This window comes from Crinia signifera, chromosome 4 (genome assembly GCF_055691185.1).
Source record: "Crinia signifera chromosome 4, ASM5569118v1, whole genome shotgun sequence".
In the NCBI taxonomy this organism is placed as follows: Eukaryota; Metazoa; Chordata; class Amphibia; order Anura; family Myobatrachidae; genus Crinia; species Crinia signifera.
Genome location: NC_139220.1, coordinates 162,244,661 through 162,263,476, shown reverse-complemented (window position 1 = coordinate 162,263,476; position 18,816 = coordinate 162,244,661).

Sequence of the window (18,816 nt, the reverse complement as noted above, 5' to 3'; positions counted from 1 at the left end):
TCCGACCTTTTCATACCCCCACTATCCACGTCGGCGTGGAGTTGATTTTATAGAGTGTGTCAAGCGCAGCGAGCAACCGAGCCCGAAGCGTGGCGAGCGCAGCGAGCGGACGCGCATTACACAGGTATACGCGTCCGCTCACCACGCTTCGGGCTCGGTGGCTCGCCACACTTTATAAAATCAACTCCACGCCGACGTGGATAGTGGGGGTATGAAAAGGTCGGAGGATGCGTACCTCCGCCCCTCACGGGCTCGCTGCGATCGCCACGGGGTTGGCGTTCATAGTGGGGTGGCGTTAACAATGGGGGGGCATTTCACATACTCATGACCCATGAGAGTGGGTATACAATTAAAAATCGGGTCTGGGTGGGGCATTTAACATGGTAATAAGGCATCTGGGTGCCTGTACAATTAGAAATCTGGTAAAATCGACGCGATTTTTCATCGTACAATGCCCTGCGATGGAAATCGGGGGCGCTGTGATAATACACAAGTACCGATATCTCTTCTAGTAATTTGGGGTTCTTGTAACAAAATATTTTATGTAAGAATGTATCATGTTTTATAAAAGGTCTGTGACCTCTTTTTAAAAAGTTATTAATAGTCATGGTTTTTTTATGTCTTTTTTATGTCTTTTTTCTCTTTATGATATTGTAACAAATATATGATTTAAAGTGACATTATTATATTCATATGTGTTTATTTCGAGGATGTAATAATCCTGGTAGCTCTTTAAATTAACTTTTGCTAAAAGCCACTTAACTGCAATAGCTATATTAAAAAATCATTCTGAACACCAGTCTCTGCAGTAATTTCCCTGCAGACACGGACCTCATTTTAATTGAAGCTCCACTGGTGCTGTTAACAACATGGGTTAAGAAACCAGCTGCTACCATGATTATGATCCCGGCTGCCTTTATAACAAGTGAGAGACTAACGCTGGCCAGCCCTCTGACGAAGTCGATGACGAAACGCGCTGGGCCGTGGCCTAGCGTCGTCTCTGACCAGAGACGGAGGCCCTTTGGGTGACCATAGAAACAGGGGAGAAGGCGATTCTTCGTATAGGGGTGATCTACAGACCACCAGGTCAGGAAGAGGAACTAGACAATAGCCTATTGCAGAACATCAATAAAATGGCATTAAAAGGAGAGGTGATAATCATGGGAGACTTTAATCTACCTGATGTAAACTGGGAGCTGCCTGTTGCAAGTTCCACCAGAAGTAGGGACATGCTGAATTCCTTGCAAGGAGCATCCCTCCAGCAATTGGTGAGGGAGCCCACTCGTAAGGACGCAATATTAGACTTAATACTTACAAATGGTGACAGAATATCTGACATAAATGTGAGTGAAAATCTGGGATCCAGTGACCATCAAGCAGTATGGTTCAAAATAAAGACAGAGACTGACTCATCGCACACAAAAACAAAGGTGTTAGATTTTAGGAAAGCTGATTTTGTAGAGATGGGAAACTCTGTAAGGGATTCTTTGGCAGAGTGGAAGAACTTGGAAGGAGTGCAGGATAAGTGGGAAAAATTAAAAAGTGCAATTCTAAAAGCAACAGAACTTTGTGTCAAAAGAGTTAGGAAAAACACAAGAAAAAGAAAGCCATTGTGGTTTGCAAAAGAAGTAGCAAGTATTGTGAAAGCAAAAAAGTTGGCCTTTAAGAAATTTAAGCAGATGCAGAAGAATGAGGACAAAGAGGTGTATCTTGTTAGACAGAAGGAGGCTAAGAAGGTAATCAGATGTGCAAAAGCACAGGCTGAAGAGAAAATGGCCCAGTCAGTGGGTAAAGGGGGGAAAACCTTTTTTAGGTCTATAAGTGAAAGGAGAAAAACAAAAAGTGGAATAATTAGACTGAAGACAGAGAGTGGAAGTTTTCTTGAGGGGGACAATGTAATAGCAGATAATATTAATAATTATTTCTGCTCAGTATTCACTGCTGAAAGAGAGGGGAAGGGGCCACAGTTAAGTTGCAAGTATAGTCAGAAAACTGAGGGAGAGACAAGTACATTTACAGAGGAGAAAATCCTCACAGAACTCGCAAAACTGAAAGTGGATAAATCAATGGGGCCAGATGGGATACATCCAAGGATACTAAAAGAGCTTAAAGGGGAGCTGGTAAAACCAATAACAGAATTATTCAACCAGTCACTAGCTACTGGAGTAATCCCAGAGGACTGGAAAACAGCGAATGTAGTCCCACTGCATAAAAGTGGAAGCAAGGAAGAGGTAAGCAACTATCGACCAGTGAGCCTTACATCAGTAGTAGGGAAATTGATGGAAACACTCTTAAAACAAAGAGTTGTAGAATATCTCAAAACCAGCAATTTACAGGATCCAAAACAGCATGGGTTTACTGGGGGAAGATCATGTCAAACAAATCTTATTGACCTTTTTGACTGGGTGACTAAAGTAATAGATCAAGGTGGGGCTATAGATGTAGCTTATCTAGACTTTAGTAAAGCTTTTGACACTGTCCCACATCGCAGACTGTTAAATAAACTTGAAAGCTTGGGATTGGATTCTAAGATAGTTGAATGGATAAGAGCGTGGTTGCAGGACAGAAAACAGAGAGTTGTAGTAAACGGAGTACAGTCAAAGGAGGGAAAGGTTACAAGTGGAGTACCCCAGGGATCTGTACTTGGACCGGTGCTTTTTAATATCTTTATTGGTGATATTGAAATGGAATTGAGGGTAAAATGTGCCTTTTTGCAGATGACACAAAGGTATGCAACAGGGTAGACACACCAGGAGGGGTAAAACAAATGATTGAGGATCTAGGCAGATTAGAGAAATGGTCAAGAGAATGGCAACTACAGTTTAATGCCAAAAAATGCAAAATCATGCACTTGGGTCTCAGAAATCCAAAGACTCAATATAGTATAAATGGCACTATAATGGAAACTACTGAGGAAGAGAGGGATCTAGGTGTCACTATTTCAGGGGACTTAAAAGCAGGTAGGCAATGTAACAAAGCAATGAAGAAGGCAAGTCAGATGCTTGGTTGCATAGGGAGAGGTATCAGCAGTAGAAAGAAAGAAGTAATAATGCCACTGTATAGGTCACTGGTACGACCTCACCTAGAGTATTGTGTTCAGTTCTGGAGGCCATATCTCCAGGTAGGATATAAATACTTTAGAGACTGTACAAAGTAGAGCAACTAAAATGGTGCATGGCCTACATCACAAAACGTACCAGGAAAGACTAAAAGATCTTAATATGTATACTTTAGAGCAGAGAAGGGAAAGGGGGGACATGATAGAAACTTTCAAATATATCAAGGGCTTTAACAAGGTACAGGTGGGAGACATTCTTCACAGGAAGAGGAGCAACAGAACACGAGGACATGCACTGAAACTAGAGGGAGGAAGATTCAGGGGAAATGTGAGGAAGAATTTTTTCACAGAAAGAGTAGTAGATAAGTGGAATAGCCTCCCAACAGAGGTGGTAGACGCAAATACAGTAGTACAATTTAAACATGCTTGGGATAAGCATATTGATATCCTTACAAAAAAATAAGGATCAAATATGGTTTGAGGTAACATGTTTAAAAAAAAGGGCAGACTAGATGGGCCAAGTGGTTGTTATCTGCCGTCAAATTCTATGTTTCTATGTTATCGCCGCTGCCGCTGCTGCCAGCCCCATCCAGAGTGTAACCACTCCAACATCTTGCTGTCGGGACAGCACTTTCATGTGATTCATCTGCGGTGTTAGTACCGCTTTGTCCGGTACGTGATTTTAACCATCTGTATCCTGTTGTACCTTGAATAAAATACTTTCAAACAGATTCATGCACTATAGAGCGCTCACTCTCCTCATTTCTTTTCTAGACAAACACCTGTGGATTCAGGATTGCCTCTCTTGAGGTGGAGAGTTTGGAGCTGCCGGGTATATTTGAAAACCTGAGTGCTTACTACAAGGATTTACACGTGGAAAGGACACTGTGTAGTACCAATTGTCCTTTTGGACATTGACATTTAAAACCTATAATATTTGCACACTGTTATTCTGTTGTATCTGTCTATCTATCTATCTATCTATCTATCTATATATATATATATATATATATATATATATATATATATATATATATATATATATATATATATATATATGGAAAAAGGGGGGGCGCCCAATAGTGCAGTATGGTTTTTTTATTCTCTTAAAACATATAGATAAAAGATAAACACTTTGTGTACAAAACTCGTACCAAGTTTAACCTCTGGAGTGGACTGGTCACCGCTAGATAAAATACATGTACACTGGCAAGCTGGCCATTACATGTTGCCCAGCGTGACGTGGGGCGTGGCCAGCATGATGTGATTCAAGTCCCCTGGTAACTAGAACAGATGTCGGCGGTCCGGAGGCGCTAGCAGGAGGTCCCGTGAGTTATCCACCCTGAAACGGTGACTGAGATTCTGTGCATGCAGCTTGCCAGTGGAAATGTATTTTATCTAGTGGTGACCAGTCCACTCCAGAGGTTAAACTCGGTATGAGTTTTGTACACAAATTGATTATCTTTTTTCTATATGGTTTAAGAGAATAAAAAAAAATACTGCACTATTGGGCGCCCCCCTGTTCCTCTTTTTTCCAGATTCCTTTGGTGCCTTGTGATAGGTCACTCTACAGCAGTGGGGAGCAGTGGTCCATAAAAAGAGGACAAGTGCGGACTTTATAACTTTTAAATTGCTCTGCTGCTTGGATTGCAGCAAGAAAGCCCTGTGAAGGGTTAATTACTTGCAGGTGTCAGCGCTCCATTACCAACAAAAAAACCATTTCATATATATATATATATATACATACAGTATATCTTATATATGTCCTACGTATGTATAAAAGGAAATGTCTTTATGGAACCCAATTCAGGAAAAAAAAACTTTGATTTTTATACTATCATTAGTATTAAAATTAAAAAGCTACTGTTTGCAACCTTTTAGCGGAAAGTTCCACCAATAAATATATCTAATTTGAATTATATAAATATTTTAATTCATTTTATTTAAAGCTGTGACCCTGCACAGTGTAATGGCCCGGTCTACTCCCGTCTCCCACACAAACAACCTTTGCCGATTCTGAAAATAATCATTGAAGGTGGTGCCCATCTATATCCATTGTGACATTTGTTAAAGGGACAGGATTGCGGGCATTCTGAGGGTGTAACAATTTCTGGGGTATTATTTGCAGCAAGGAGCTTTGTCGTTTGTCATAGCAGTTTGAAAGTCTGGGGACTACTAGACTGCCAAGCAAATTGGAACCAACAGTTTCCACACAAGTCCAATGATGTATTATTAAGCCTGCCTAGGTACTTGTGTAATATCTGGGCGCCCGATTTTTTCATTGTATTGCATCGCAATGCATGCAATATAGTGGCATACAATTCATGTGATGCGATTTTTCATTGTAAAGACCTGATTTTTAATTGCATAGTCACCCATGGCTGATTTCATACCCCCACTATCCAACTACGCATGGAGTTGATTTTATATAGTGTGGCAAGCGCAGCGAGTCACCGAGCCCGAAGCGTGGCGAGTGCAGCGAGCCCCCCCCCGAGGGGACGCAGAATACATGTAAAGTAATCCGCATCCCCTCACGGTGCTCGCCACGCTTCGGGCTCGGTGACACTATATAAAATCAACTGCATGCGTAGTTAGATAGTGGGGGTATGAAATCACCCCCACTCATCGCATGCCTTAAGTAGTGGCATGCGATGAAAAAATCGGGCTCCGAGATAATACACAAGTACCCCTGCCTATTTTGGTGTTGGTTCAGCCTACATTTGATTTGGTGCCACCCATATCCACGTCCATAGCTCCCAACTGTCCCCATTACAGAGGGACAGTACCGCTAATTGAAGACTGTACCACCCGCAGGTCGCAGTGTCCCACAGGTGGAAGGACAGTTGGAGGAAACAGTAGTCACCGCTGGGTTAATAGCAGAGCAGCCGGTGATCACTCACTCAATAGATGCATCTATGAGTGCAGGGATGGGAGCCAGCGGCTGCCCAGCTGCTCAGGGAGTGCTGGGCATGCCCCTAAATTGATGGAAATGGGAGTTGTTGTGCTCGGCCCCACCCCATCAGCCACTTATAGTTCCCTGTCTACCACTGAGTCTGTTTCTGTTCATTTTGAGTGCATGTGCAAGCTCTTACTAGTCATATATTGGCATGCAGTCTGCACTGCAGGGAATTTAATACATATATTCCACAAAAAAGCTGTGACAAATCATTTTAGCTTGTTTCATTGAGGTTATCCATTATAGTGGATTCTTTCAGCTCAGTATTGCTGAGGAATCTGCTCAAACATAAAAGCTTCCCATCTAAGAATAGATCAAGTGGACTTGGCAGAAATAATATCATTGATGCTGACAGTGTGTGACAGGAAACAAGCCCATGTGACCTGCATGTTTTGTAGCTCCAGTTCTTGTGTAATAACATAACACATTGTTCCAGAATCACACTTGGAGATCCTAACATCGAAGCACAAGGAATTCATGATGCTGCCAGTGCTGACAATCTTAGCACTGTATCTTCTGTGAATAATTACACAGGGTAGCTTCTTCATTACGGATATGGCCTAAATTAGCTTAATTGTCCACAGTACAAAAATATTTGTTTTGGACTCTAATGTTATGTTCTAGGAATGGATTACAAAATAACTCAATTAGTTCCATTAAAGCTGTCATGTAATCCTCTCTGTCACTTTGTTCTCAGACTATGCAGGAGATGTATCAAACTTGGAGAGAAATAAAGTGGACAGAAATAAAATAGGTACTTATATGTTAGAACTACTCAGCTCCTAACTGCTATTTTTAAAACACATACTGTAACATGGAAGTTCAAATCTGATTTGGTTGGTACTTTATCTCTCTCTGGGCCAGATGCACTGAGCTTCAAACGTGATACAATGGAGAGTGATAAACAGCCAGCCAATCAGCTACTACCTGCTACAGTATGTCACAAGCTGTGTTTGAAAAATGTCAGACAGGAGCTGATTGGCTGGTTGTTTATCACTTTACATTGTATCACTTTTGAAGCTTAGTGCACCTAGCTCATTGTCCCTTAAAACACCTCTTCCTGTATATCTCACTATCACCATCTGTGTTAAGTTTCTATGCCTTTTTGAACTGATTTGCTAATCACAAAGAAGAGTCATTAAAATTATAATAAGTGTGGTAAAAAAGCAGTGTAGTAGAAGCATACACTGGGCAGTATTCAATGTCCCTAACCGCGATGTGCAGTGAATCCTGTTTAGGATTCGCTGCACATTCGCCATGTTCCGGAGGGCTGGAGCCCTTGCTGCCAGCCCTCCCTTACACACTATTCAATGAGGCAGGGGCTCGCTGCCCCTGACGGCGAATGTGAACCCCTGCGAGCCTGAGGACGGCGGCAGGCAGGGAGATGGAAGTCTCCCTGCCTGCCCCAGAAGGTAGGTGGGGGGGGGGGGAGGTGGGCTCCCCGGGAGCCAGGCAGCCCCTTCCGGAGAGCCAGCAGGGGACGGGTATTCACTGCACCGATCGTGCATATGTAATGATCAGGAGCAGTGAATATATGAATATCTAATGAGCGGCTCTCGGCTCCCGGCCCCCTGCTGGCTGCTATGTGTAAAAAAATATATATATATTTTTTAAATTAAATATATATTCTTGTGCTGTAAGCACATGAATAAAAATAGCATGCCCCTTCTCAGAATAAAATTCCTGATTTTTTTACACCAAATTTAAAAAAACAACAACATTATTTTAAAAGTTCACATTCCACTTCACCATGAAAAGATGGCGATTGCTACACGGTGACACACGGCGAAAATCACTTAGAAAGCAATTCGCCATCTTCTCATTGAATACACTCATGGCGAATCACATTGAAAAACCCATTGAAAAACCACAGCGAGTTGCGGAGAGTATCAGACGGTGAATTGTCCCTCATTCACTGTTTACCGTCGGCGAAAAGTGCACGTTGAATAGGGTGATTCACTTTCTGACACAAAAAATCACCTTCCAAAGTGATACAAGCACAAATTCCCCATGAAACATGGCGAATTGGCTTAATTGAATACTGCTCACTGACTCTGGACTTCTTCACGACAGTTTAATTTTATTTTGTCAGGATGACCACAGACCAGTTACCATTACAGAGTAAATGTTTACAGATCTGTCATTCACTGACAGAGACCTTCTTCCAATCTACCATGTTATATTGCGCTAGGCAGCGGCAGCGGGTCTGACCTGCTCTGCTGTGACTGTCACCTCACCAGCAGCGGCAGTGGGTCTGAGTCTGACACGCTCTGCTATAACTGTCAGTCACCTCACCAGCAGCCTGTTTCTGTGGTAGAGTATAGGATGGAGTACAAGAACTGAGGGGGAACTAGCCACTGCCCTGCTCCTGCTTTCCTCTCCTCTGCACTGCGGAAGCACCTGCCCTCACATCCTGTCACGTGCTGACGGGTTCTTTCATAAATGTATGGTCCTACCCGATAGTTGTGCTGTGCCACCTGCCCCCCCCCCAGGCTAATATTCTTAGAGATGGGGGTCGGCATCTGCCTGCAGCCTGCATACACATCTGGCAGGCACTGTCCTGTCTCTGCTGAGGCAGCTCAGCTGCTGAATGCTGCCACTGAGAATAGAAGAGGCTGAGAGGAAGCTGTGCTGCTTGATGATGACTCATCGAGTCTCTCAGCCTCAGAGGAGCCATCTGCTAGCAGCTAGTAGCAAGCTGTGAAAAACAGAAGACAGCCTGGCCTGGATACATTTATCTTTCTGGCTGCTATTGTAGGTGAGTGCAACATTGGCAGGTATTCAATGTGGCCAGCGAGGGGGTTAAACAGCGAGGATTGCAGAAAACCAGCGAATCTCGCTGTTTAACCCACGCGCCGGCCGCTCGCTCTATTCAATGTTCTGGGGAAATCCTCGCTGTCACAGGATGGCGAGAATTCCCCAAAACAGCGAGACCCGCGGCTAATGCAGAAAACTCGCTGTTTTTATCCGCGAGTCCAGTTGCTTCTGGAGCCACATATGCCAATTCCCCCTTGCTCAAAAAATGGAGCGAGGGGAAATTGGCGTATGAGGGGGTTGCGTTGAATACTGACAGTGTGAGTGGTGACAGCGAGCAGGAAGCTCTGCTCGCTGTCGCCGCTCGCCCACAACATTGAATACCTGCCATGGATGGGGAGTGTGGGGGATGGGAGTTAGGATGCACAGTGTGTATGATGGGATGCACAGTGTGGGGGATGGGAGTTAGGATGCACAGTGTGTATGATGGGATGCACAGTGTGGGGGATGGGAGTTAGGATGCACAGTGTGTATGATGGGATGCACAGTGTGAGGGATGGGAGTTAGGATGCCCAGTGTGCATACCTCCCAACTGTCACGATTACAGCGGGACAGTCCCGATTTTCGGGTCCTGTCCCGCTGTCCCACCCGCGGCAGGCATTGTCCCACTGCGGGGGGTGGCAGTTGGGAGACCCCCCAATCTAATAGAATAGACGCTGTGCGCATGCGCACAGAGTCTATTCTCGGTATGAAAATGAGGCCGCGCGAGTGTCCCTATTTCTTCCGTTCACAAGTTGGGAGGTATGCCAGTGTGGGGGATGGGATGCACAGTGTTGGGGATGGGAGTTGGGATGCACAGTGTGGGGAATGGGATGCACAGTGTTGGGGATGGGAGTTGGGATGCACAGTGTGGGGAATGGGATGCACAGTGTTGGGGATGGGAGTTGGGATGCACAGTGTGTATGATGGGATGCACAGTGTGGGGGATGGGAGATATGATGCACAGTGTGTATGATGGGATGCACAGTGTGGGGGATGGGAGTTAGGATGCACAGTGTGTATGATGGGATGCTCAGTGTGGGGGATGGGAGTTAGGATGCACAGTGTGTATGATGGAATGCTCAGTGTGAGGGTGGGAGTTAGGATGTAAAGTATGGGGGATGACTTGCACAGTATGGGGCATTGGAGGCACAGTATTTGAGATAGGGGATGGGATACACAGTGTGTGGGATGCGTACAGATGCACAGTGTGTGGAATAGGGGGGTGTAGCACACAATGGAGGATGGGGTGCAATAGGCTGAAGTTTTGTCTAGGGTGCCACTAAACCTTGCACCGGTCTTGGCAGAGAGATATACTGAAATCAATAAACAGGTAGGATACACATTTGTTTAACTCTGCATGACACTGAGGGAGATGCATTAAGCAGTGAAAAGAGTTGTCCATGCCAACCAATCACCATTTAAGTAACATTTATCAAGTGCATTCTATAAACTTGCATGTAGCAGCTGATTGGTTGCCATGCACAACTTTTTCACTGGCACACTTCTCCACTCTTTTGACTGGTTCATACATCAACCCACCAGTGGCAGCTGCAGTATCATATGGCAGAAGGGCTGCTGCTACCCTCCTGCCCACAGAGGAAACCACATTCATCCTGACTGCATATGCCCATACTCTTGGCGTTTATATTCTACATTGACTGCAGCCTATAGCAGCCAAATTGGGCTGCATGATAAGGCAGTGAGTGGCTTCCTATGGGAACCCACCTCTCAATGGGACTGCCTGTAGTGTCTGTGACTGGCAGTCTGGAGTGCCGTATTTCCCATTGGGCTTAATGGGCAGTTGCCCATGGGCCCAAAGATTCTAAGATCCCACCCCAACGAGGAAAGCAGCACTGCCTGGCGGGTGGCAGGCAGCGGGGGCTGCGAGCTTGTAGCGCTATTTTTTGGGCTGATTCAGCGTCCAGCCAGTCTTTTCAAAATAACGTTAAAAAGGGAAGGGGTGTGCCGGCGCTGGCTGCTTCAATAAGGTATACTCAACGGTTTGAAAAAGTATAAATTTTTATTTTTCACAATATTCTATCAATACTTTTTATAAAAAGACAAATATGTATGCATACATCAATAGTAAAATTTAAAGATAATAAAATGATTCATTTGGTGCTGTAGAATTTTGTTGTGGGCAATTTTGCGCAATAAAAGTCTAGGACTCCATAATAAAATGTGATATTACCATCCTTGTTTGTGTCACCTGGATATGGGGCTGATCCAGGGAAGGTGACTCCAGATTGTCCTGGCCTTGAATTGTAAAGGCTCCCTATTTGGCGAATGTCCTCCTTTTAGCTGGATTTAGGAATATGTCGTGTATCCCAGAAGAAGGTCCAATTTTGGAGTGAAGTTTTTGTCGTCGTCGGGAGTAAAGGACTGGTCACTCTTGGGGTGGATGGGGGGTCCAGACACAAGAAATAAGCAAGCTCAACGTGTTTCCCCGGCTGTATCAGTGGCCGGCTTCCTCAGGAGCAAGTCTTTTCAAAACAAGCAGCACTTCCTGCCCGGCAAATAGCGCTACAAGCTCGCTGCCCAGACCATGCTGATTTTTCACTATATACAATCTGAATTGCTGCACATTAAAGTGAGTATGAGCTACTGGGAAATTATTATGGCACCATGAAGAACTGGGCATAACAGTTACTAATGTAAACTACATATGATTAATAGTATCAAATCATTTGTAGTCAGACAAGACGTACAGTACTGATTGCTTGCCTGTTCCATCTACAGTAACTACTATGGGATTTATTTACTAAGATGGGTGTTCTATTGAAGATGGGGTGTTGCCCATAGCAACCAACCAGATTCAACTTTTTATTTATTTAGCACCTCCTAGATGATAATAGATAGAATCTTAGTAATTTACCCGTATATGTTACAATGCAGGTCCTAGCCATATAAACAATGACATCACTTTAGTTGAATTTTTAAATAAAGGGAATAACCAAGACAATGGAAGCGTCAAAATGAAAAAATCACCTTACCTTAAATAACTAATTTGCATTTAAATATTCACCAACCACACTCAAGTTACATACTTTTTCAGCACACAATATAGAAATAGATGCATTGCATATCTTTACATAACTAGATTCAATGTGCTAATTTGATATCTGTCCTCATTTACTTTCTCTTTGTGCTTATTTGAATGCATTGTACATTTTCCTCATATTTATTACATTCTTTTGTTCTGCGTTTTTACAGTATGTCCAGGAAAGCAGACAGTCAGATGCAGAACGCAATCTTTAGCTAAAAGCATACATTCAGCTTGTGTTATCCTCAAATAACCTTACTTACAGCCTGTAAGTGTAGCATTCCAGCTCGTGCATTACCAGAATGGAAAATAAGTCTCAGAAATTGTACATTGCACATACTGTACAGAACGTACTGCAATAATATCAAGTATTTAAGAGAATTTAGGAAAAAATTATGCTCCCAGACACAGGCAGTCTTTTTTGAAGAACTTTTATGCATAGTGAAAAAACACAAAACTGAAAGTATACGGTGTGTCCTTGGCAGAATTACAAAGTGTAACAGCTAAATATTGAGCCTTCTAGAGCTTATTACTTTGACTTTTTCTCACAGACTCACGGTATCTAATCACAGTTTGGAATTTAACCCAACATTTCAATTTTAAAAGTTTTTTTTTCAATGGTCGACAGTGAAAAGATAAAGCACTTGAAAGATTGACATGCACTAAGTCGACATTGATAAAATATCGACACAAGCAAAAGGTTGACATGGGAATGGTTGATACGGGAAAAAGTTGACATGAGTTTCTTGTGTTTTGGTGTCTGCATGGCGCAGTGGAAAGGCAGAGTGTGTTGCCCCTTACACATTACCACCACAAAAAAAATACTCCTTATACATGTTATGCCACACAGTAGTGCCTCTTACACATTATGACCACCCATATATGTTCCCCAACTGCTCTGGCTCTTCAGTTAACATTCTCTCCTCCTCTGTGTCCCATCCCCCCAGTCAGGCTGCTGGTGTCAGCAGTAGTGCACGCAAGGGGGGTTTCTGAGTACCCAGAAACCCCCCCAGGAGTCTAAGGGTCCTAGTCTCAAAGCTGAGGGTCCCCTCTTTCCATGGATACAAGAATTTTTAAAATCGGCCCTTGGGAACCGGAGATATCTGACTTCAAACAGTGGTCCCCATCCAAGCCTGTTAATTGCTTTCCCAGTCAGATATTTCAGTTTCTGTCTGACTTAGCAGTTTTCTGAGGGTAAATTCCACAAGCTGGGACTCTCCCCCTTTGAGCGACTCTAGTAGCTTGTCTCTACTGTTCCCAGAACCAGAGATATCAGCCTTCCAGCAGCTGGTTACTGCTCCAGCTCCACACACCTGGTATGTAGTTTTATATACTCGTTGGCAGATTACTCTGCCTCCTGAACTCTGATCCCCTAGTCCCAAGTACCATTTGGTAGGTGGGATTCTCTAGTTTTTAATTCCATTAAAATCTAAGAAATCTATTTCTGGGAACTAGAGATATCTGCAGTCAAGCTCGCTGTCCGCCCACCAGAAAATTATGAATAATAAGCCCACTCCACTATACACCCCTCCTCTGCGTATTAAACATCCTCTACCACCCTGGAAGTTATGTATCCGGGCTCCTTCATTCAGCCCAATGCCCCCTTCTCCCACCATCTGTACAGTAAAGGGGTAATTAGTGGAAATTACTGATCCAGGCCCTACATGCTGAGCAGTTGAGATATATATATATATATATATATATATATATATATATATATATATATATATATATAGTGTGGCACTGTGACACATTTCTGATGAAGGACTTTAAGTCAGAAACGCGTTAAGTGTGCTTATCTTTTAACTGACAACCCAAAGGTATATGCGCTGGTCATTTGTTGGTTTGCCTCTCTGGTCCGGACTTGGAGCTGCCATTTCTAATTCCAACTAAGGACACATCTGATTGCTGCTTTTGCCTTGGAGATTCAGTTTTATGCTTTTAAATATGTCAACCTCTGTAAGTGCAAATCTTTATTAAATGTTTTATGTACCCTCCATATCTGCACTTTTTTGTCTATCCATCCAGTGCATAAAAAAATTGTTGCTGACATACTATTGGACGGTATACATCTGCTGGCAGTTAAAGGGACCAATACCCCTCATTTGTTGGTGACTTAAAAATATTTTATTCATCATTCACATTGGGTGTATTCAAACTTGCAGACATCAGTTGCGCTTGGCAACATATTACTCTATTTGTATACAATATCACAAATATCCCTACAGGAATTATTATTTATTTATTAATAGTTTCTTATATAGCGCAGCATATTCCATTGCGAATTACAAAGGAGACAGTGATACAACAAACAGGGTATTTATAGACAGTCAAAAGGTAGGAGGACCCTGCTTGCAAGCATTCAATCTATAGGGAAATAGGCATTGATACATAAGGATAGATACTGTATTCTTTATTGCATTGATTCCACCAGAATGCAAGGTTCTGTGACTGGTTCTGGAATTTGATAAGCTTGCCTGAAGAGATGAGTTTTTAGGTTTGGAGACTGGAGGAAATTGAATATTGTGCTTGGGAGGGCATTCCACAGAGTGGGTGCAGCCCGAAGAAAGACCTGCAGTCGGGAATGGGAGCGAGTAATGAGTGTGAATGAGAGACGCAGATCTTGGGAGGAGCGTAGAGGTCATGTTGGATGATATCTTGAGATGAGAGAAGATATGTATTGAATTAATGAGGCACGTTTGCATACTAGTCATTCACTGACATATTAGTCGCACCATCAATCCCACAATGCATACGCACCGAGGGATGGATAAGTGTGGCTACAACTGTATAGTGGAGCATCTGGTCGTGTTTATGGACTGTCCACCGACCACCAGTGCATTTGGTGCAGGGAATTCCCACAGAGCTGTGAGTCAGGACAAAAATTGAGTGGCCGATCGATAAGAGCTTACCTGTATCAGCCGCCCTGCCTGCATGCAGTGAACAAGGCAAATCACTGCCAATCTACAATTTTAAAATGAAAGCTCCCCACTATTTCCTATTCTGCACACATGACCCTTTATTTAGCTTCGGGATCCAGGGTTTAAGCCACATGCTACAGTATGTTGCAGACATGGTACCAGTGCAAACATGAAATACAGTAACATACTGTTCATATTATAGGTGTCATTTTTAAACATAACTCACATTATCCAAAGGAGAGTAGATCATGGCAGGCTTCATTTGTAATTGAACATGTTGTTACCCAATACTGGGCATTAGATGGGTACAGAAGTACATACAGTAGAACACAAAATACAGGGCAGATCTGTGACATGATTTTATGTGACGAAGAATGAGCGGCTGTTAGGGGGCAGATCTATGACATGATTTTTATTGAAGAAAAAATTAAGTTGTTAGGGTCAGAGTGAGAATTCAAGGGCAACAAATGGAATGGGGGAGCTGTCAGATTAAGGTGAGCAGATATTGGATGCTATTTTAATTGATGGAGAAATGTGGCTTTTCAGGTTTGGGCTGACAAATGTAGGCCCAATGTAGCAATGCCTATTTCCCTATAGATTGTTGTCAGGGTGTCAGTCAGTTGTCAGTCAGTTGTCAGTCAGTTCTAGGACATGATTTTCACACATATGATTTTCATTGAGTTAGTTGCCAGGCTTGAGACTAATTATACAGTAATTGAGGAAGGAGAAAGAGTTTGTCAGGTCTGGGGTATGTTTCCAATTGAGGGAGAGGAGTTGTCAGATTTGGGGAACATTATAATTGAGGGAGTAGAGAGGGTTGTCAGGGCTGTGTTATGATCAAAATTGTAGGCTGTTATTTGTGGTCTAGTTGTAGGAACGCAGAAGGGAATGACTTATGTGGTAATTCATTTTTAAGGAGATGGGTGGTTGTCAGATCAGAGGTCTACATTAGGAATGATAATTTATTATTTTATAAAGTACTGTAGTAAATTTTTTTGCTGAAGTTGATGTATATGTAGCGTATGTTTTGCTTTTATGGATACAAAAATGTATGTTAGGATTATATTTGCTTGTTTTTACCTATAGGGGTCTGATCCAGTTAACCGTGAGATGGTTGACCTCACATGTAAGTGCAGCAATTTTCCAAACTTATGGTACCTTCGGACATGCCTAGGAATGCATACAAAAATTAGGGACAAGATTGGGCTGTGAGGAGGCAAGTTCAGCTGCTGTTGGTGACAATTCCACACCATTGTAATGGCAACTAAGGCCTCTTTTGGCTAACAGAATACTTTTTGATTGTATTAATCATAATATTTATGATTTGTCTTAGTTTGTGACCATTGCCAGTGCTCATGTTTGTACCTTGATTTTAGGTGATTTTTGTATTATTTGCAAGAGTTGGACAGTTTCTACCTCTGAATGTGATGACGTGTAAACGGACTTTGACTCATATGCCTGCACATTGCATACACGGAAAAAATGGTGTATAATTGCTCCCTATACAGAGCTGTATACATCTTGTGGTACACCCAGCCTCTGTGCATATGTTTGGTTTGTTGCTAATCATTATTATTGTGTGTCAGCCTACACTTGGTGCAAAAGATGGGCATAGAAACAGGTATATTTATGCTGACAACCAACACTGTTGCTGCAGTCAGGGCAGCCTAGAGGAATGCTGGGCCCCGGTAAAATTTTTGAGGCGTGGCCTAAGTGTGGGAGGTGTGGGCACCTACCGCACTTAGGCCACGCCCCCAAAATGTTTAAAGGAGGGTGAAAGAAAACTCTAAAAATTGTAATTTCAGCAGCAGCACACACCTACAGCATGTGCTGTGCTGACAGCAGGCTCAGCATGACCACTCACGCTGTCAGCGAGACACTCATGCTGAGCCTGCTGTCAGCACAGCACATGCTGTAGGTGTGTGCTGCTGTTGCTACCCGGGAGGGATGGAGGGGGAAGGGAGGGGTCGGACCAGGGCCCCTGTGGGGCCCCCCCAGCAAGCCTGGGCCCGGGTAATTTGTACCCGCTCCCCCCCTCTCTCGGCTGCCCTGGCTGCAGTCCCATCAACACACCCTCACTGAACAGTCCAGTTACACCACTTCAGACATAAGTGGAGATGCGCTGGATTTGCATATGGCTCTGTATCATATGTACTTGCATATATTTGGTTTGAGCATAGTGAGACATGCAAGGGAACGTGGTGCAGTAATATGGTCCATGCTATGAAATCTACAAATAAACACCAAGAAAAATGAAAACCGCATGTCAAGCTTTTCATGTGTCAATCATTGCCATAACGCTCTTTTGTTTGTGTCAACTTTTATCTATGTTGACCTTGTCAATGTGGTCCATTTGGTGTCAACCTATTGACTGTCAACCTAGATGCTGTTGATCCTTTATACCATAATCCTACTGAAACCATAGGAATCCAATAAACCATACAAAGTGGGACTTGCGAAGGCGCGCTCCCATGGCATCATGGAAATGGCTTGGCTTCACAGGAATACCACAATCATGAGCCACGCCCCCATTTTCATCACTATAGGGGCATGCAAAGCACTCTGGGCAAGACGCACTAATCTTCAAATAGTGATAAAACAACCAACCAATCATCTCCCGCCTCTCCATTTTATCACTTTTTGAATCATAGTGCATCTGGCCCTCTATAAGCTCTGTGAGCTGCTGGTCATTACCCTTGTCCCTCTGTCCCATTGAATAGATGCTTTGCATGTGCACAAAATCTATTCACTGCTGTTCTGCTAAGCAAATCAGCAATTGAGAGTGGGTCTCCCAACCGATCCCCCCTCCTACACAGACTGCGGAACACTGCTGCATATGGGTGGTACAGCAAGACTGTCCGTAAAAAGGGTACTGTCCAGCAAAAATGTTATTTGCTATTATAGTTGTTTCTATTTATTGTTATGTACTGTATATATCATTAACCAAGGATAATGCTAATGTAAGCAGCATTTTTAGAATTAAAATAAGATACAGTAGCACATATATTTTTTGCATTGTTTTTGCAGCTTATTGTTTGGAGAATGTTTACAATTAGTGGCTTTCTATTATAGAAATCACTGCAAAACTAACAGAGGATTACTGATTAGTATATAGATAAAGAGATTAGTTGAGAGAGAGAGAGAGAGAGAAAGAGACTACATAGATACATAGACGAGAACATTAATATATACAATATATCAGTGGTTAGATTTTTCTATTCTTGGATCAACGTCAGACGCAGTGGTTTCTATTGGATACAAATTTAGTAACCTTGTTCTATTTTTAACAGATATAACCATTCAGCGTATTTCACAAAGAAATAGCCAGGAATCAGGATTATACTGCATTGCGTTAGATGTGAATGCAGTCACTCTACCGATAAAATAGAATCACTGTTGTTATATTAGCAATCACTCTAAAGCTGGATTTTTCAGCTGTTATTAGCATTTTTACACTGTACATTTTAAAGATTTCCTTTACAATTTTCTTCTATAATACTGTAAACTTTTATAAGCACATACATATTTTTCCTGTAAAATCTAGCCGGGTACCAGTTTAGTTGAAGAAATGTGTAAATCAGATTTTTGCATTTAAGATAAGCTTACATTACCTCAGCTGACTTACTGACGGAATGTGTTTCTCATTGCCAAATTTCAGGTTATTTAATATAGTATGTCTGGAAACAGGGCTTTGTTCAAATTGTTTTGACTACAAAATCATCGTGATGAATATGAAGCAAAGCTGCGTGGAGCTATGGCATCTCGGTATAGTTCATTTTATACTATATTCACAAAATCTAAAATACAAATTAGAGGCCAATTTTGTTCCAAGCTTCTCCACTCCACCTTGCCCTAAATGAACTGTTGAATTACTGAAGCTTGGGACAGCTGGATCACATTCAGTATAAGGAAATGACATTATTTGTCAAGCTATAGCACTCAAAACAAGGGCATAACTACCATAGGTACAAGGGGTGCAGCTGCTATGGGGCCCAGAGCTGAAGGGGGCCCATCTTTATAGCACACTTATTTGTGCTATATA